The sequence below is a fragment of the Ailuropoda melanoleuca genome, chromosome 7 (genome assembly GCF_002007445.2).
Source record: "Ailuropoda melanoleuca isolate Jingjing chromosome 7, ASM200744v2, whole genome shotgun sequence".
Taxonomy (NCBI): domain Eukaryota; kingdom Metazoa; phylum Chordata; class Mammalia; order Carnivora; family Ursidae; genus Ailuropoda; species Ailuropoda melanoleuca.
The window spans coordinates 37947443-37961847 of NC_048224.1; the positions used below are offsets into that span (position 1 = coordinate 37947443).

Below are 14405 nucleotides of genomic sequence, written 5' to 3' on the forward strand. Positions count from 1 at the left end.
CACTACACACACACACCACACACACACACACCACACACACACACACCACCACACACACACACGCTCCACACACACACACGCACCACACACACACACGCTCCACACACACATTCTCCACACACACACACGCACCACACACACACACGCACCACACACACATGCACCACACACACACGCACCACACACACACATGCATGCTCCACACACACATATGCATGCACCACACGCACGCTCACATACACCACACACACATGCATGCACCACACATGCACATGTATGTACACACACATGCACACGGGCACAGACACACCTGGGGCCAGGTGAAATGATATATTTGAGATATTTGGGGAAGGGAGTAAAAAGTCTAGAAAACACAGCAGTTACCTCCTGCATTTTCTTATCTCAGAGAAAACAAGTAAGACAAGTTGCTTCTCAATCAGTTCTTTTTACTAAGTCTAGAGTTGCCATTAATTTGAATTTTTTCTTTCAAGAATCATTTTTGACCGAAGGCATTGAGCCAATGGGTCTGCCTTGAGGCTGCTGCCGGTTGAGAAACAATTTATACATGCACTGAAACGTGTATTTCCTCCACCAGCGTTTCTGGAGAACTTTCCCTGAGCCACGTTCCTTGCAAGATGTAAACTCGCTAGATGCTAGAAGCCATATTCAAAGAAAGCTTAAGAAGAGATGGTTATTATCTTTAAGAGGTTTACAAAAGGGAGTTGGGAAAGGAGCCTCAAATCCATAAACAAGTGATTCAAATACAATGGGAGAAAATTGGTGATGGAAATATGTCCACAGGTTAAGGCAGCAAAGAGGAAGGGCACCTTCACAGGAAAGCTATCAGGGAAGACTTCCAGAGAGAGAGGATACCCGAGCAGATTCTTAATGAGCAGGAATTACCCAGGGGAAGGGGAAGGGGAGACAAGGGCAGGTCAGGCAGAAGTGGTGGTAGAAGCAAAGGTGCTGAAGCAAGAAAGAGCACCCCGTGTGCAGGGATCTTTAAGAAAGCCATGTTCCTGGACATAAATGGGGGGCTGGGAATATGTAGACTAAGGAACTTAGAGCAGAGAGCCTGTGAGGGGCTTCTAGCAGGGGAATGCAATTGTGGTGTGTCTACACACATGCTGGATTTGAAGGTGATAAGGCGGGGTAGAGGCAAAGAGATTGATGGGACAGTTGCTGTAGGCATTTAGGAAAAAGAAGGAAGAGCTCTCAGCGGGCTGAGGAGGGAGAGATATGAAAGAGATTTGTGGGGCAGTTGGGCAGGATTTAGTGCTACTATACGTGTGTGGTGATTACCAGAGAGGGGCAGGTGAGAGGTCAAGATAACATCCAGGTGTCTGTCTTAAGTAGAATGGATTGGTGGTGGTACCAGGAACCGAGGAAAAGAATGCCAGAGGGAGGAACAGCCTTGTGGAGAAAGATGAGTTTGGTCCTGCCTGTATGGGGTTTGAGGTACCTGTGGACTGTCCACGGGGAGACATGGGAAGTGCGATTGTATACCAAGGCTGGAGGCTAGCAGACAGACTGAAGGTATAGGTTAGGTAAATGTCAGCATGTCGTGGGGATTAAAACATGAGACTTGACGTGATTAGCCAAGGATAAAATGTCTAGCGAGGACGGGGAGCCAAATGAACATTTAATAAAGGAGAGAAGAGGAACCCATAACAAGAATCTGGTGTCATGGTCTCTGAAGGGGAAGAGGAATGGTCCACAGTATTTTAAAAAATGGAAAAATCAGTAGATTCACCCTGAAGAGTATCCATGAGACTCAGCAGTTAGGACGTCACGGACTTGAACAAGACCAGATACAACACGGTCGCGGGGGCAGAAGGCAGAGGGGAGCAAGTTGGAGGGTGATTGGGACACGAGGATGTTGAAGGAGCCAGAGGTGAGTGCTGTTGGGGGAATCTGGGAGAGAGATTCGGCAGTAACTCAAACAGGATGCAGGGTCATAAGGAGTTCGCCTATTTTTAATGTGAGAGAATTTATTCTTGTTTATGGACTAAAGGGAAGGAGGCATCTGGGGAGAGGCTGCAGCTATAAGGGGAGGGGATAATTGATGGAGGGCCATCCCAGAGGAATCTGCAAGGTCAGGTGCACATGCGGAGGCACGGGCCTCGAGCAGGAGCGTTTCTGAGTCAGAGTCAGGAGGGAGAGCCTGGCTGGGATGTTTTTCTCTTCTTTCACAAAGAGACACTTTTTGGGTAAGAAAGGGTTTAAGCCGCTGAGAAATGTGTTGCTTTCAGAGGAGATTCATCTCGCTGTCATGTAATCAAAACTCTTTATTTCTGATGAAATAGCCTCAAACAAGGATCACACCCAAGAAATCAATGCTCAGCACAAGCTTGGGAATGATTTCCTGTAGCAGAAATCAACTTGCACAGAATCTGATGGTGTGAGCCAATGTGATTCCAGACGGAATAAACACACAAGAGAAGGAGAGATAGGCTGGTCTCTTCGGGCTGAGGAAAACTTATGGAGAGAGAAATTTGCATTTATATTCATTTGGGATTAAATTTGGTTGCACCAGCATCAGTAATGAAAAGTCTTAATATGTCCCAGCTGTATACTTAGATCAAGATACAAGTCAACCCAATATTAATTTTTTCTCAATGTATATACAAATTAGTGTATTTGGAGGGGGTAAGTAGCAAACCCAAGCCAAGTTTTAAAAAACTGTATTGAATAGCACCAACTCCAAATTAGTTTCACTATGGAATCCTTTAGAAGTGTGTTCTTGCTTTGCCTTGCTTTTCATTCATTCGACATAGATGTACACGGAACACAATCACATAGAGTCCTATCTCTCAGGAAGCCTATCCTGAGGCAAGGGGTGGTGAAGGTAGGGTTGGGTAGGGTAAGCACATCATTCACACTCCTGTCAGACGGTGTATACCAAATACCTCACAGGGCTAGAAATGCTATGGGGACGAGTGAACACATCAGGTTGAAGTGACTTAAGGAAAACATGACTAAAAAGACAGGATTTGGTTTGGGTTTGGACCAAGGGTGTTAGATGGGGTTGAGAGTAAGGAGTCCTTCCTGGCTTTTTCACAGGGCAGCGTACTATCTGTTCTGGCTGGAACACAGGGGAGGCCGTAAGGCTGGGAAGGGGTTAGAGCAGAGCACGGAGGGTGTGAACTTCCAGCCTAAGAAGTCTGGGTCCGGGAAGGAGGTGATGGAGATCCACCAGGAGCTTTTCAACAAGAGAAAGGATATGAGCTGTACTTGAAGAATTCTTGATGGGCCCATTATCTTCTCTGCCGTATTTCTGTCTCAGCGATGACATGGGAAAAAAAAAATGAAATGGGCTTGAGTTTCCACTGACACCTTGCAGTCAGGGAAGGTCCTGTTCTGTTCTAAGGAGAAGTGGAAATCCTCTGTTTATTTAAGAGCCATTAACCTTTTTTTTCATAGTAAAATGCCGAATGAACTGGGGAGATTCCAGGTATGCTCATCTAAGTCAAAGGAAGCTGTTTCCTTGCAAATTGAGTCACAAATGAAAATATTTTGGGGAGTGTCATAGAAACAAATGTACTGTCTTCCTGAAATATGGAAAAGGAATTTTGTAGCATCTGTCTGTGTGAAAACAAACACTATTCTTCCCAATGCTTTATCTAGAATATAGAAACAGAGATTAAGCTATTGAGAGAGAGAGAGAGAGAGAGAGATTGGGAAAGAGAAGGTAGTGGGGGGAAAGAGAGACAGACTAAGTATTCTAAGAATGGAGGAGGGGTCAGAGGATCAGGTCTCAGGCAGAACTGAGGACCCAGGAAGTAACAGGGCACACTTCAGAATCCTGCTGTCGGAGTGATTCACCCTTGATGTTTCTCCATTCCTGGGTCACTCCTCTCAAGATGTAGACTGGGCAAGAGTTCAGGCAACCCAGGTTAGTTATATTTCTATTCCGTGGCTAGGGATGTGGGGCCCTCTCATCAGTGAGTGGTTTCACCAAACCCACAGGAACTGCAGAGGAATTATGGAGGAGCTGGATGTTGTTTCCAAAAGGAAAGTATCGGCAATCCGGGGCAGGCACAATTCACAGTGGCTGACCCCCTAAGCCTCTCACCACACTCACTTCTGAACACATATGATTCTGTTTCCATCATGTAATGGCAACTTCATTGTCCTTGATGAGCGCCATATTGTTAAGTCTTATGTGTCCGGGTGAGCAGCTCAGCTGGAAAGGTGTTTCAAGTGTGCTCAGACAGACGGCACTGACTTGCCTCTTTCTCGTGTTAATTCAGCTGGCAAAGTCTCTGAGAGTCACACTGACACAAACATCACAGTCACAGCACACCAAAGAGATGCTAAGACACAGGTGGTTATCACTGAGCAAAACGCAGGAACCTCCCTGCTGAGACTTTGCATGGGGCAGGGGTTTGAGGTAGGGGGTTGGTCAAGCACAGCTTCAGCCAAGCCCCATTTACAAGAGTTAATTGGCAATCAAACTTTGCAATTGCTCATTCTTTCCTTCTGTTGCCGCTGAGTCATTAATGAGGCTCTGGGCTGTGCTTAGCTCCGGCCCCACACCCTCAGCATATTCTAAGAGCATTCATTCAAATTCAGCCATATGCGCTAAATGTCTTGTATTTATTAGAATTAAATATGGATGCAGGTAAAGAAACCCACAGTAACAGTGGCTTAAACAAGATGTTTATTTCTCCCTCCAGTAAAAATCCACAGGTAGGCAGTCAAGAGCTGTCTGGTGGCTATCTCTGTGAATTCCTCAGGGACCCAGGTTTTTTTCAGTTTATCCCTCTCCCACCCTTGTCCTCAGAGTTTGAGATAGTATTTAGAGCTCCATTTGCACGCATGTGCATCTCAGGCCAAATGATGAAGGAAGAGGTGAAGAAGAAAGGGCTAAAGAAGGTTCTAGAATCTGCCCTACAGGGCTTTCACTCACATCCCTTTGGCCAGAATATGCTGTACATGGCTACAAAAGAGGCTGAGAAATGTGGTCATTATTTTGCGTGGCTGTATGCCTAGCCAAACCTTCGGGATCCCATTGCTGTGCAAGAAAGGATGGAAATCAATGAACAACTAACAGTCTTGATTACATGTTTCCTTGTGCTGGGTTCACAAAGATGTGGGCAGCTCTTCTCTGCCCACAAAACATTCTTCCTGAGGTTCTTGCTTTGGCAGGTTGGCCAGACAGGCACTCCACTTGACTGTTCAGCTATGAACCTGCAGTGCAAGAGAAGAGAACAGGTCTTAATCCAGCCGCTCGGCCATCTGCCAGCCTCTCCTGTTATTCTGGGAGAATTTACTGAGAGCAGCCCTGTTCGGCCTTTCCCGGTTTGTGTGTGTAACCCAAGCTCAGGTTTCTCAGTGGAGAGGAAAATTGTAAAGGTTCACTCCATTGGCTCAGAGCTCCTTCAGACACAGACTTGTGAACATTTCTTTACCGTTCGTCTTCCCTCAGCTGACTCAGTGCTGAGTTCCTCCATGGGGACGCCCGGAAGCCCCCCTTCCTCTTCCTACCTTACTTGTCTACTCCTCCCACGACCCCCCTCCCCACTCTTGGGCCCCAATTCATATCATCAGTGCCCCCTCCCCCACTGGGTAGCAAGACCCAGTTGCCTGGGTTTTCCCATTTCCCAGAATGGAGCCCCTACACGTCATGGTGTTTGCTGAGCTTGACCTCTGCACTTCCAAACGATAGCGCTCAGATAGTGAACGCTACAGGGACATGAACGTCGCCTAAATCGGAGCAGTCTGATCTGAAGGTCAGCACTGCCGGAAGAGGAAATGGACTGCCTTTAGAGGTGGTGAGCTCCCTGTGTGGGGAGAATTTCAAACAGAGGTAGGATGACTGTTGAGTGGAGTACCGCTCAGGGGCTTCATGTTTCTGAAAAGCAATTCAATTAAATAGCTCGCACTCCTTTCTTGACCTTCTGTGGGCATGAAAAATACATTATGTTGCATTATGCATTCTTCGGGAAACGAGGGCAAAAAGAGGAAGTGGTCATAGGGAGGTAGTCCAAAGGAGTGGCAAAGAATAGCAGTTCTCCAGCCAGACACCAGGGTCCGAATCCTGGTCCCGCATTATCTTTGTGACCCTGGGCAAGTTAGTGACCTTTCTGTCCCTCATTTCCTTCATCTGTGGAAATGGAGTTAAAGAATTCCTACTTCATGGGCTGTTGTGAAGCTTCAGTATTGTAATGTTTATAAAGGACTTAGCAACAGTGTCTGGCACGCGGTAAGCACTCAGAAATCCTCCTCATTACTATTGTTGTTGCACACAAGCAATATATACATAACAAAAGCAATATCAGCATTATGAGTATTATGATTATCACCACTGATGGAGAAAGAAAAACAAAGCACACCTGAGTTTACAGGCAAAGTCCTCTCGACGCAGTAAGACGAGTGGAAAACCAGTTTGTATTAGTCTGTGTTCTTTTGGATTCGACTCAGAGACGCCCACACAAAGGAAACATTTATTGGCTCCTGTAAGTAAGAAGGTTAAAGGTGTAGCAGACCGTCATGGGAAACAGTATCCAGAGAATCAGTGGCCCAGGGCCCCTTTCAGACAGCTTCCTCCTCGTTGGAGCCTTGTTTTTCTCCCACTGCAGAGGAGGGAAGGTAGGTCTTCAGCAGAGCCCTTCAGGGCAGGTGTTTATTTCTGGGCCAGACAAGGCACAGCAAAATGCAAGCACAGACTGAGCCATGGGGAAGAGCCATGGGGAGGAGGGACAGAAATGCTGAGGCCCTCTCTGGGGCCATCGTGCTGAACCGTGTCAACTGGAGGGTAGAGCTTGCTGTGCCTGAAAAGGCCATACAAGGCCACATGCCCCTGAGAGCAGGGACATATGATATTCTGGGCCATGGCCTGTGCTCTGTCCTCGGCCTGGCACGTTTTCTTCCCTTTTCCACCTGCTGAATGCATCCTTCAAGGCCCAGCTCACATATCACCTCCTCAGTTAGGTTTTTTTCACCACCTTACAGTAGTTGGAAATTGCTTTCAGCTGTGACCTCAATGGAACCTTAAACTCCTACAAACCTGGAGCTGACAGTCCAGATGCTTTTTGAGTTGTCTTGTAATTATGTGTTTCCCTGGCTATTTTGGTCACTTGACCAAGAGCTCTCGGGAGCAGACACTGAGGCTGACTTAGCTGTCTGTCCCTGGTGCTCAGTGCGGTGCCTGATAGAACGAAGGTGCTTACAGAAGGGTGGATGGATGAATGCATAAAAGGATTTTGAAATGAGAGTGATTGATGCACCTCACAGAGCCATAGATCTTTCTTATTTTCCTGCGAGGATGGTCCGTTGGGGTTTGGTAGATTTTATAAGACCATCTGGCCATGATTGCAACTTTATCTCTGGTAAATTAAGCCTGCACAGCTGCAGTGTGTCACCTCTGCTTACCGCCCATTACAGTTTGCTTTGTGCTTCGAAGAAACTGAGCAAGCCGGTCCAAGGCTGCCATGTGCCCCTGTCTCAGCCTAAAGTGCCTCGATTAACCTCACATATAAATTACACTTCCTGCCCATGCTTTATTTTTAGCTCAGCTGTATCTACTTGGCTCCTCCAGGGAAGACTGTATTAGATTTCAGTCATGAAACTATAAAACAGTGGCCTCTATGGCCTGGCTGAGATGACTTTTATTAACCCCATGACACTCCGTTTCTTGGGACGCTCCCCGGCTCCGAGACTGAGGTTTTCCACAGAACGATAGCGGCCTGGGCCGTTCAGTGCCCTCAGGACCTGGCCCCAGCCCACATGGGCATTTGTAGAGAAATCTGCTCCTCGGATCTGACCTGCCCAGACTTAAACAAACTTTTGATTTCCCACATTCATCCCCTTGGAGGGAATCTCATTTGTTGTTACTGCAAAAGTTTAGTTTCGTTGCTTTCTCTCTCTCTTTCTGCCTCCCCCTCTCTCTCCCCCTTCTCAGTTACGCAGTATCATGACCCAAATCTTTAGTGCTTGAACTATATAGCCGAGAGCCCTGAAACCCATAGGGCCGGGGGCAGGCTGTGGAGACAGTCGGCCAGCCAGTGGGCATCTGTCCACACAGAATTCTTAACCACTTGGGGCTGCTTCACGGGGAGACGTGAGCTACTTAGAGTCAGCCTCCCCCCCCTTTTTTTCAATCAGCCATTCTTAACGCGATTTTGTTTATTTTAGAATCCCCTGTAGTGCCTAGCTCTGAGTCCGGCCACACAACATCTGTAGGTGTTGGTTGAGTTGAATGGCAGTCCATGCTGGAGTGTGCCCGTTTAACCCTTCGGGGACATGGGAGAAGCTGGCTCCGTTCCCGTGCCCTGGTCTGTGAAATGCTGCCTTCTCAGCACGAGGTCAAAGGAGGGTTCTTTATTTCACTTAGCATAATCTCCTCCAGTCCCTCATTTATGGAACATAAGGAATAGCAGGAAGATCGGTAGGAGAAGGAAGGGAAGAAGGAAAGGGGGGTAAACAGAAGGGGGAATGAACCATGAGAGACTATGGACTCTGGGAAACAAACTGAGGGCTTCAGAGGGGAAAGGGGTGGGGGACTGGGATAGGCTGGTGATGGGTATTAAGGAGGGCATGTATTGCAAGGAGCACTGGGTGTTATACGCAAGTAATGAATCATGGAACTTTACACCAAAAACTAGGGATATACTGTATGGTGACTAACATAACATAATAAAAAATTATTAAATAAATAATAATTTAAAAACTTTTTAAAAAGGAGGGTTCTTTAAAAAGCCATCTATGGGTTCTATTCTGATTAGACAAGGAATATATGATTTTTTTAAAAATTGAAAAATATTGAAAATTATGAAGAACAAAATTAAAATGACCCAATATCCCATAACCCAAAGGCAACTACCACTGAGGTTTTCCTATTTCTCAATCTTAGTCCTCATGGGGGATTACTGGGATATGCACACACACATATTACAAACTTATATATATTATTGGGATATGTTTTATTAGGATATATAGTCACATGTATATATCATATAATACATACACATATAATATAGACCCATATAGTACATGAATATTTGAGCTGTAGCAGCTGTCACCACAATAGTAGTATAGTACTACTATCAAACTCGGTGGTTTAGAGTGCCACTTATTGTTGCTCACGCTTCAGTGACTACACTGGTATTTGCTGATCCAGGCTGGGCTCCGCTAAGCAAGTCTAATTTCAGGTATAGGACCAACTGAGCATGGCGTCCGACTCTGGGTTGGGCTCCAGTCTACTCCCCATGTGTTTTTCCCGGGGCCAAGGCTGGAGGGACAGCCGTTGAACAGAGAAGCTCTTCTCTTGGTGCTGCCAAGGCACGCAAGGACAGACCTAAGTGCACAAGCACCTTCTAAGTCTCTGCTGTGCTGTGTCTGCTAACATCCCATTGGGTAGAGCAAGAGACGTGGCGGAGCCCATAGTCCAGGGGCAGGGAAGGACAACCCACCCTCCATGAGACCAAAGCAAATCATGTGACCAAGACCAATATCAGTGGGTCAGGGACATATCCACTTCCCACGGAGGTGAAGAGGGGAAGGAGGAAATATGTATGAGACTAATAGACTCTGCCCACGTCCTACATATCTGCTGAGGAACTCTGTCCTCTGAGATTCAGTCTGCTCAGAGCCCACCTGGCAAGTCCTATCATACAGTCTTCCCAGGAAGCCTCCTCCAATGCTCCTCTCCCTGTTGAACCAGTTGTTTCTGGATCATTTGTCTGCCGCATGTGTGTTGTTCCTGTTGCACATTCATTTCCCTTTCCTCGGATCCTCCCAAAATAATTTGTGCAGAGGTCGGTAGAAGATTTTGCTGCACATAAACAGCAAAGGAGTTTTGTATCTATTTGTTTATATATCTATGTCACTCGGCCCCCTCTCCTGTAGATTCTGTTTGCATCTCAGCCCTCACACAGCTTCTCATCCAGGCTTGCTGAACAATTCACCCTGGCCTCAGAAATCCTAAAGACCTCATTTGGCTGAGCCATGTCTTTTCTCAACTTGGTTTAGTTTCTTTGATTCTTTCAATATTCATATGTTGAGCCCTTGTGCCCTCCAGCCCCATGATGGATTTATAATCTAGTAGGGGAAATGAATGACTTCTATGTGCTATCATATGGGGTTTAGGGTTGCCAAACTTCAGCACTATTGATATTTGGAGTCAGACAATTCTTTGTGGTGGGGGCTGTCCCGGGAATTGTGGGAGGTTCCGTGGCATCTCTGACCCCTACACACTGGATGCCAGAAGCACCTTCCCCACTCTCCTTGAGTTACAGACAGCCAGAATGTCTGCAGACATTGCCGAATATCCTCTGGGGGACAGATCACCTGCCAAATATGCCCTGGGGGACAGATCACCTAGGCTGAGAACCACTAACGTAGAGTAGACCTCTGATAAACCAAAGTAATGTGCTAATAAGTGAGGCCAGTGTTATTTCCTGTTGTTGCATCTGTGAAAGCCTCGTGGGGTGGCTGAGACTTCAAGAATGGTTAGGGTTTTGAGATGGGTTTCTCGGAGGAGGGGAAAACATGGGGCACAAATGGGTGAATAAGGAGTAGCTCTTGTTGTCCAGAGTGGAGGTCATGTAGGTACTGGGAGGCTAGCTACTGTAGGGCCATCTAAGTCATTATAAGGATTTCCACTTTTACTGGAAGTGAAGTGATAAATATATCCATGTTCATTTGGAGGGACTATGATTATACATAGAGTTTGTCTTCATAACCCAAAGTAATTGCTGCAAAGTCTTGTCCATCCAGAGGTCATTTTTCAGATGCGCAGGAAGGAAACCTCTGAGGGGAACAGTGCATTCCTAAATAAACCCATGCCTGTAGCTTGGTGTCCCTTACTCGTCTGAGGATCTCATTCCGGACTCTTTATCTTAGGTTTTCGTTGAACAGTCTTGGTTAGCCAGTTGCCACCAGCAGATTAGAAGATGGAAGAGGGTGGTGGGACAGATATAAATGGGCCCAGACTCTGCAGCAAAGCTTCCAGCATGACAGAGGGGAAAGAAACCAAAAGCAAAATTGAATGAGCAAACAAATACATTCAGGCCGAATAATTCCTTAGGGCGGGGAACATCCACCCCTTCATAACCCTAAGGACATTGCTGCATGACAGTGCCACCCTAGTATGCCAACTTACTCATGTTTGGCAAGGCAGCAACTACGCGAGGTACTATAGAACCCATGTGGTAAGAGTTCAGCACCATGGTCAGGAGCAGGATCTAGAGTTTGACTTCTGGCTTGAGTCCTTGCTTCAAGGCTCTGCAGCAATCAGCTAGCCCCTTAACCTTGCCAAGCCTTACTGGTCTCATCCATAAAATGGGGATTCCATACTCAAAAGGTCATTGGGAAAGTTAAATAAAATCCACTGTGTGAATTCTTAGCTCGGTTCTTGGCACAGATTTGGTGCTCAATAAAAGTTCACAGTTAATACTATCATTTCATTGAGAGAACAAGCTACTGAGAGCTCTCCCAGATTGTAACTGTTCTGGAATATTCCCAGAGTCTCCTGGCAGTGCCCATATTTCCCTTTCAGAAAATACCTAGGATGGCCTTGACAATTGAGACAGTTCCAAAAGAAAGTTCAAGTTGTATCAGTACCCGCCCCCCCAACTTTTCCCTTCTTGTGGGTGGAAGAAGATGGGCCACTGAGGGCAATGACAGCAGGCTCGCAAGGGTATTGACCACCAGCCTGTGGCAACATATTTCCTTTGAGTGAGATTAGCTCTTCACCCTTTAGAAGAACTGATAGAAGAACAGTTATTCTGAGATAACTGGGAGACTAGGAAGCTATTTTGCTTTGGCCATTATACCCTATGCTGTGCAAAAATATCTACCCCCCAGATTAAGAGTGGGCACGTTAACAGAGTTCAGGGGGAGACACCAAAGCATATTGCAAAGCGGTGGCAGGAACTAGGGGCGGTTGCTCTGGGTTGTTTTCCTTTGCTCACTGTCTGCAGAGTGGCCTAGCTGAACACGCAGGGTGCTCTGTGAGCTGAAACCCTGGACTGGCACCTCCACATTAGAACGTGAGACGGAGACTGCCAGGAAGTCACCCCACAGGAAGGAGCTGCTCTCCGGCCCAGGGATGGCAGGACAATAAAGGACCCTGTTCTCTGTTTGTGTGTTTTTCAGGCTGGAGCAGGAAATACAAGCGCTAGAAAGTGAAGAGTCACAGATATCTGCCAAAGAGCAAATCATCCTAGAGAAACTAAAGGAGACAGAAAAATCCTTTAAGGACTTTCAGAAGGTAAAGAAAACAAATGTGATGTCTCCAAATTATATCCACGGGGAAGTAAGTGCTCGCGAATTGGCACCAGTGGAGACGAGGCCAGTTGGTACCGATGAGAAGTTTTAGCCCCACGCTTTGTGAAATGCAGTGTGGGTGTGCGAGGACCCGTGCTGTCTCTGACCCTGAGAGTGGCCTGTAGTCAGTTGTGGGACCCCCTCATCTGTGGGGAAGCACAGAGGAGAGAGCCTGTAAATCCACCCCATGTACGTATTGTCCAAGCCCTTTATATGCCTGGTTCCTAAAAAGTCATATCCCCTTGGACTTCACAATTCTAAAGCCAATTCTTACGAAGCAGATTAGACCTGCTCCTGGTGGCTTTAATTTAAGTCTTTCCTTTACAAAAAGGCCAGAGGCAAAACCATATCAAATGGATCTGAATTTCAAATACACGGAGTGTAAACATTATGGAAACAGATGGTGCTGTGCAGCGCAGAGAGAACCCGTAAAGTCCGTAGGCTCTGCGCATCTCAGCACCTTCCTTCCATTTTATCACCCAGGTACCCAGACCGAAGAAACAATCCAACCAAGTTAATTTTAAGATGGGATTTTCTGATGTCACTTCTCCAACATGGCCAAGGGTATTTGCTGGATAATCGACATAAATCCCTACTGGGAGAAATTCAGTATGAGGTGGGAATGATAGCACTTTCCCTTAAATTTCAGGATCCCAAACAAATTTCCCAGAAGAAACGAGAGCATGGGGTTTACCCATCACAGTCAAATTCTGGACCTGGGGGAGAGAGACGGGTTAAGTGGATGAGGGCTTGTCTCCCCACATGTGTAGTGACGCTTTGCCCTGGTTTTGTTTTCACAGAGCTTCTCCAATGCGGATGGAGGTAAGTGGACGTGCTGTCTGCCCCCATTCTCTAGAAGAATCTTATCCTGGTCAGCTTAGTGGGTTTCACGATTACAGGCTCACCAGGAGATGCAATGTGTTGGTGTGTGAGGTCATCAGAAAGAAGGAGCGGCACTCCGTGCAGGGCACTGAGGTGGTACATGTCCCCAGGCTTGCCTGCCTCTCTTCTTCAAGGATGATTTCTCGACTCACCGTTTTTAGCCTTATACAGTTGGCCTGGCTCCTTCCCTTCCCATTTGGTCCTCAAGGTTCCCTGTTTGGACCTTTCTTGAAAGGTGCTCCGCAAAGAGTGCTAACATCGGGACCAGGTCCCTGGTGAGAATGAGCCCATTTGTGGCTAGGACTCCAGGTCATGACACACATCAGAAGGCCATCGTCTGGTGTTCCAGAAACCTCTCTAAGGCCTGTGTTTTTACTTGGAATCAGGAAACTGCCATTTCTCCAGCCTTCCAGGGTAACAAGGCTGGGTAGAACCCCCCTCCCTGTGTGGCAGAGTGGGTGGGAGCAGGGCCCTGGCTTCCTGACCCCATCCTGGCAGGAGCCGGCCTTGCTCTCTTCTCCCCTCCCTTCCTTGGCCCTGCCCTCCACTCTCCTTCCCTGTGGCCGTGGGGATAAACTTGAGGTTGTGTGCTTCTGGTCCTTCACCTTGCTCCCCTCATTTAAGCTACAAACTCATGAAAACCACTCCATTCCCACTTTCACTGCGGCCCTCAATGACACCTGCTTTAGAAGGTTAGGACTTGTCAGAAGGATCAGATGCCATCTGCTCTCCCAGTTCTTAAAAGGTCAACCTCCAAACTATGAAGATGATCACGAGCCAGAATGAAGGTTGGCATGAGTGTTTTCCCAATGTCATTTGCAAATATAAGGGCAAAGATTTAACAGTGCAGAGATAGGCAATGTATTTTTCTGGATTAGCAAAGATATTTGCACTAAGGATGATTTTGACTTTAGCCAAAAAAAGTATTGTGTTATTTTATTTGGTGGGGGAAAGATGGTTTCCAGCAAATAAAAGGCAGGGGATCTGGATTTTTGGCCCCTGGGAAGGTAGTAAAGTAAACCTCATGTTCCCAGCACATGTGGGCAGGGACAAATCAGGGCCAAACCAGCAGGGGCTCCAGGGGGAGGACCTGTGACATTCTGGAGCCTTCTCTAGGGTGTGGCCAAATCAGGGCCCTTGTTCTGTGCTTTGGGGATAGAGCATGGACTCAGGAGGTGGCCTTGTGTCTTTGGGGGAATCATGGGTGGCAGCATGGGAAGCACAGTGGGCTTCCCTAGAGCTAGGAAAGA

The 14405-nt window shown here is 47.0% G+C and overlaps 1 protein-coding gene across 1 annotated transcript in view; it reads left to right on the plus strand.

Moving 5' to 3' along the window:
* The window catches only part of LOC100480825 (A-kinase anchor protein 2), a 241415-nt gene that overhangs the window by 27649 nt on the left and 199361 nt on the right, over positions 1-14405 (plus strand). The window contains 2 exon segments of the mRNA XM_034664240.1: positions 12103-12217; positions 13074-13095. The gene's annotated coding sequence lies outside the window, so the exon portion shown is untranslated.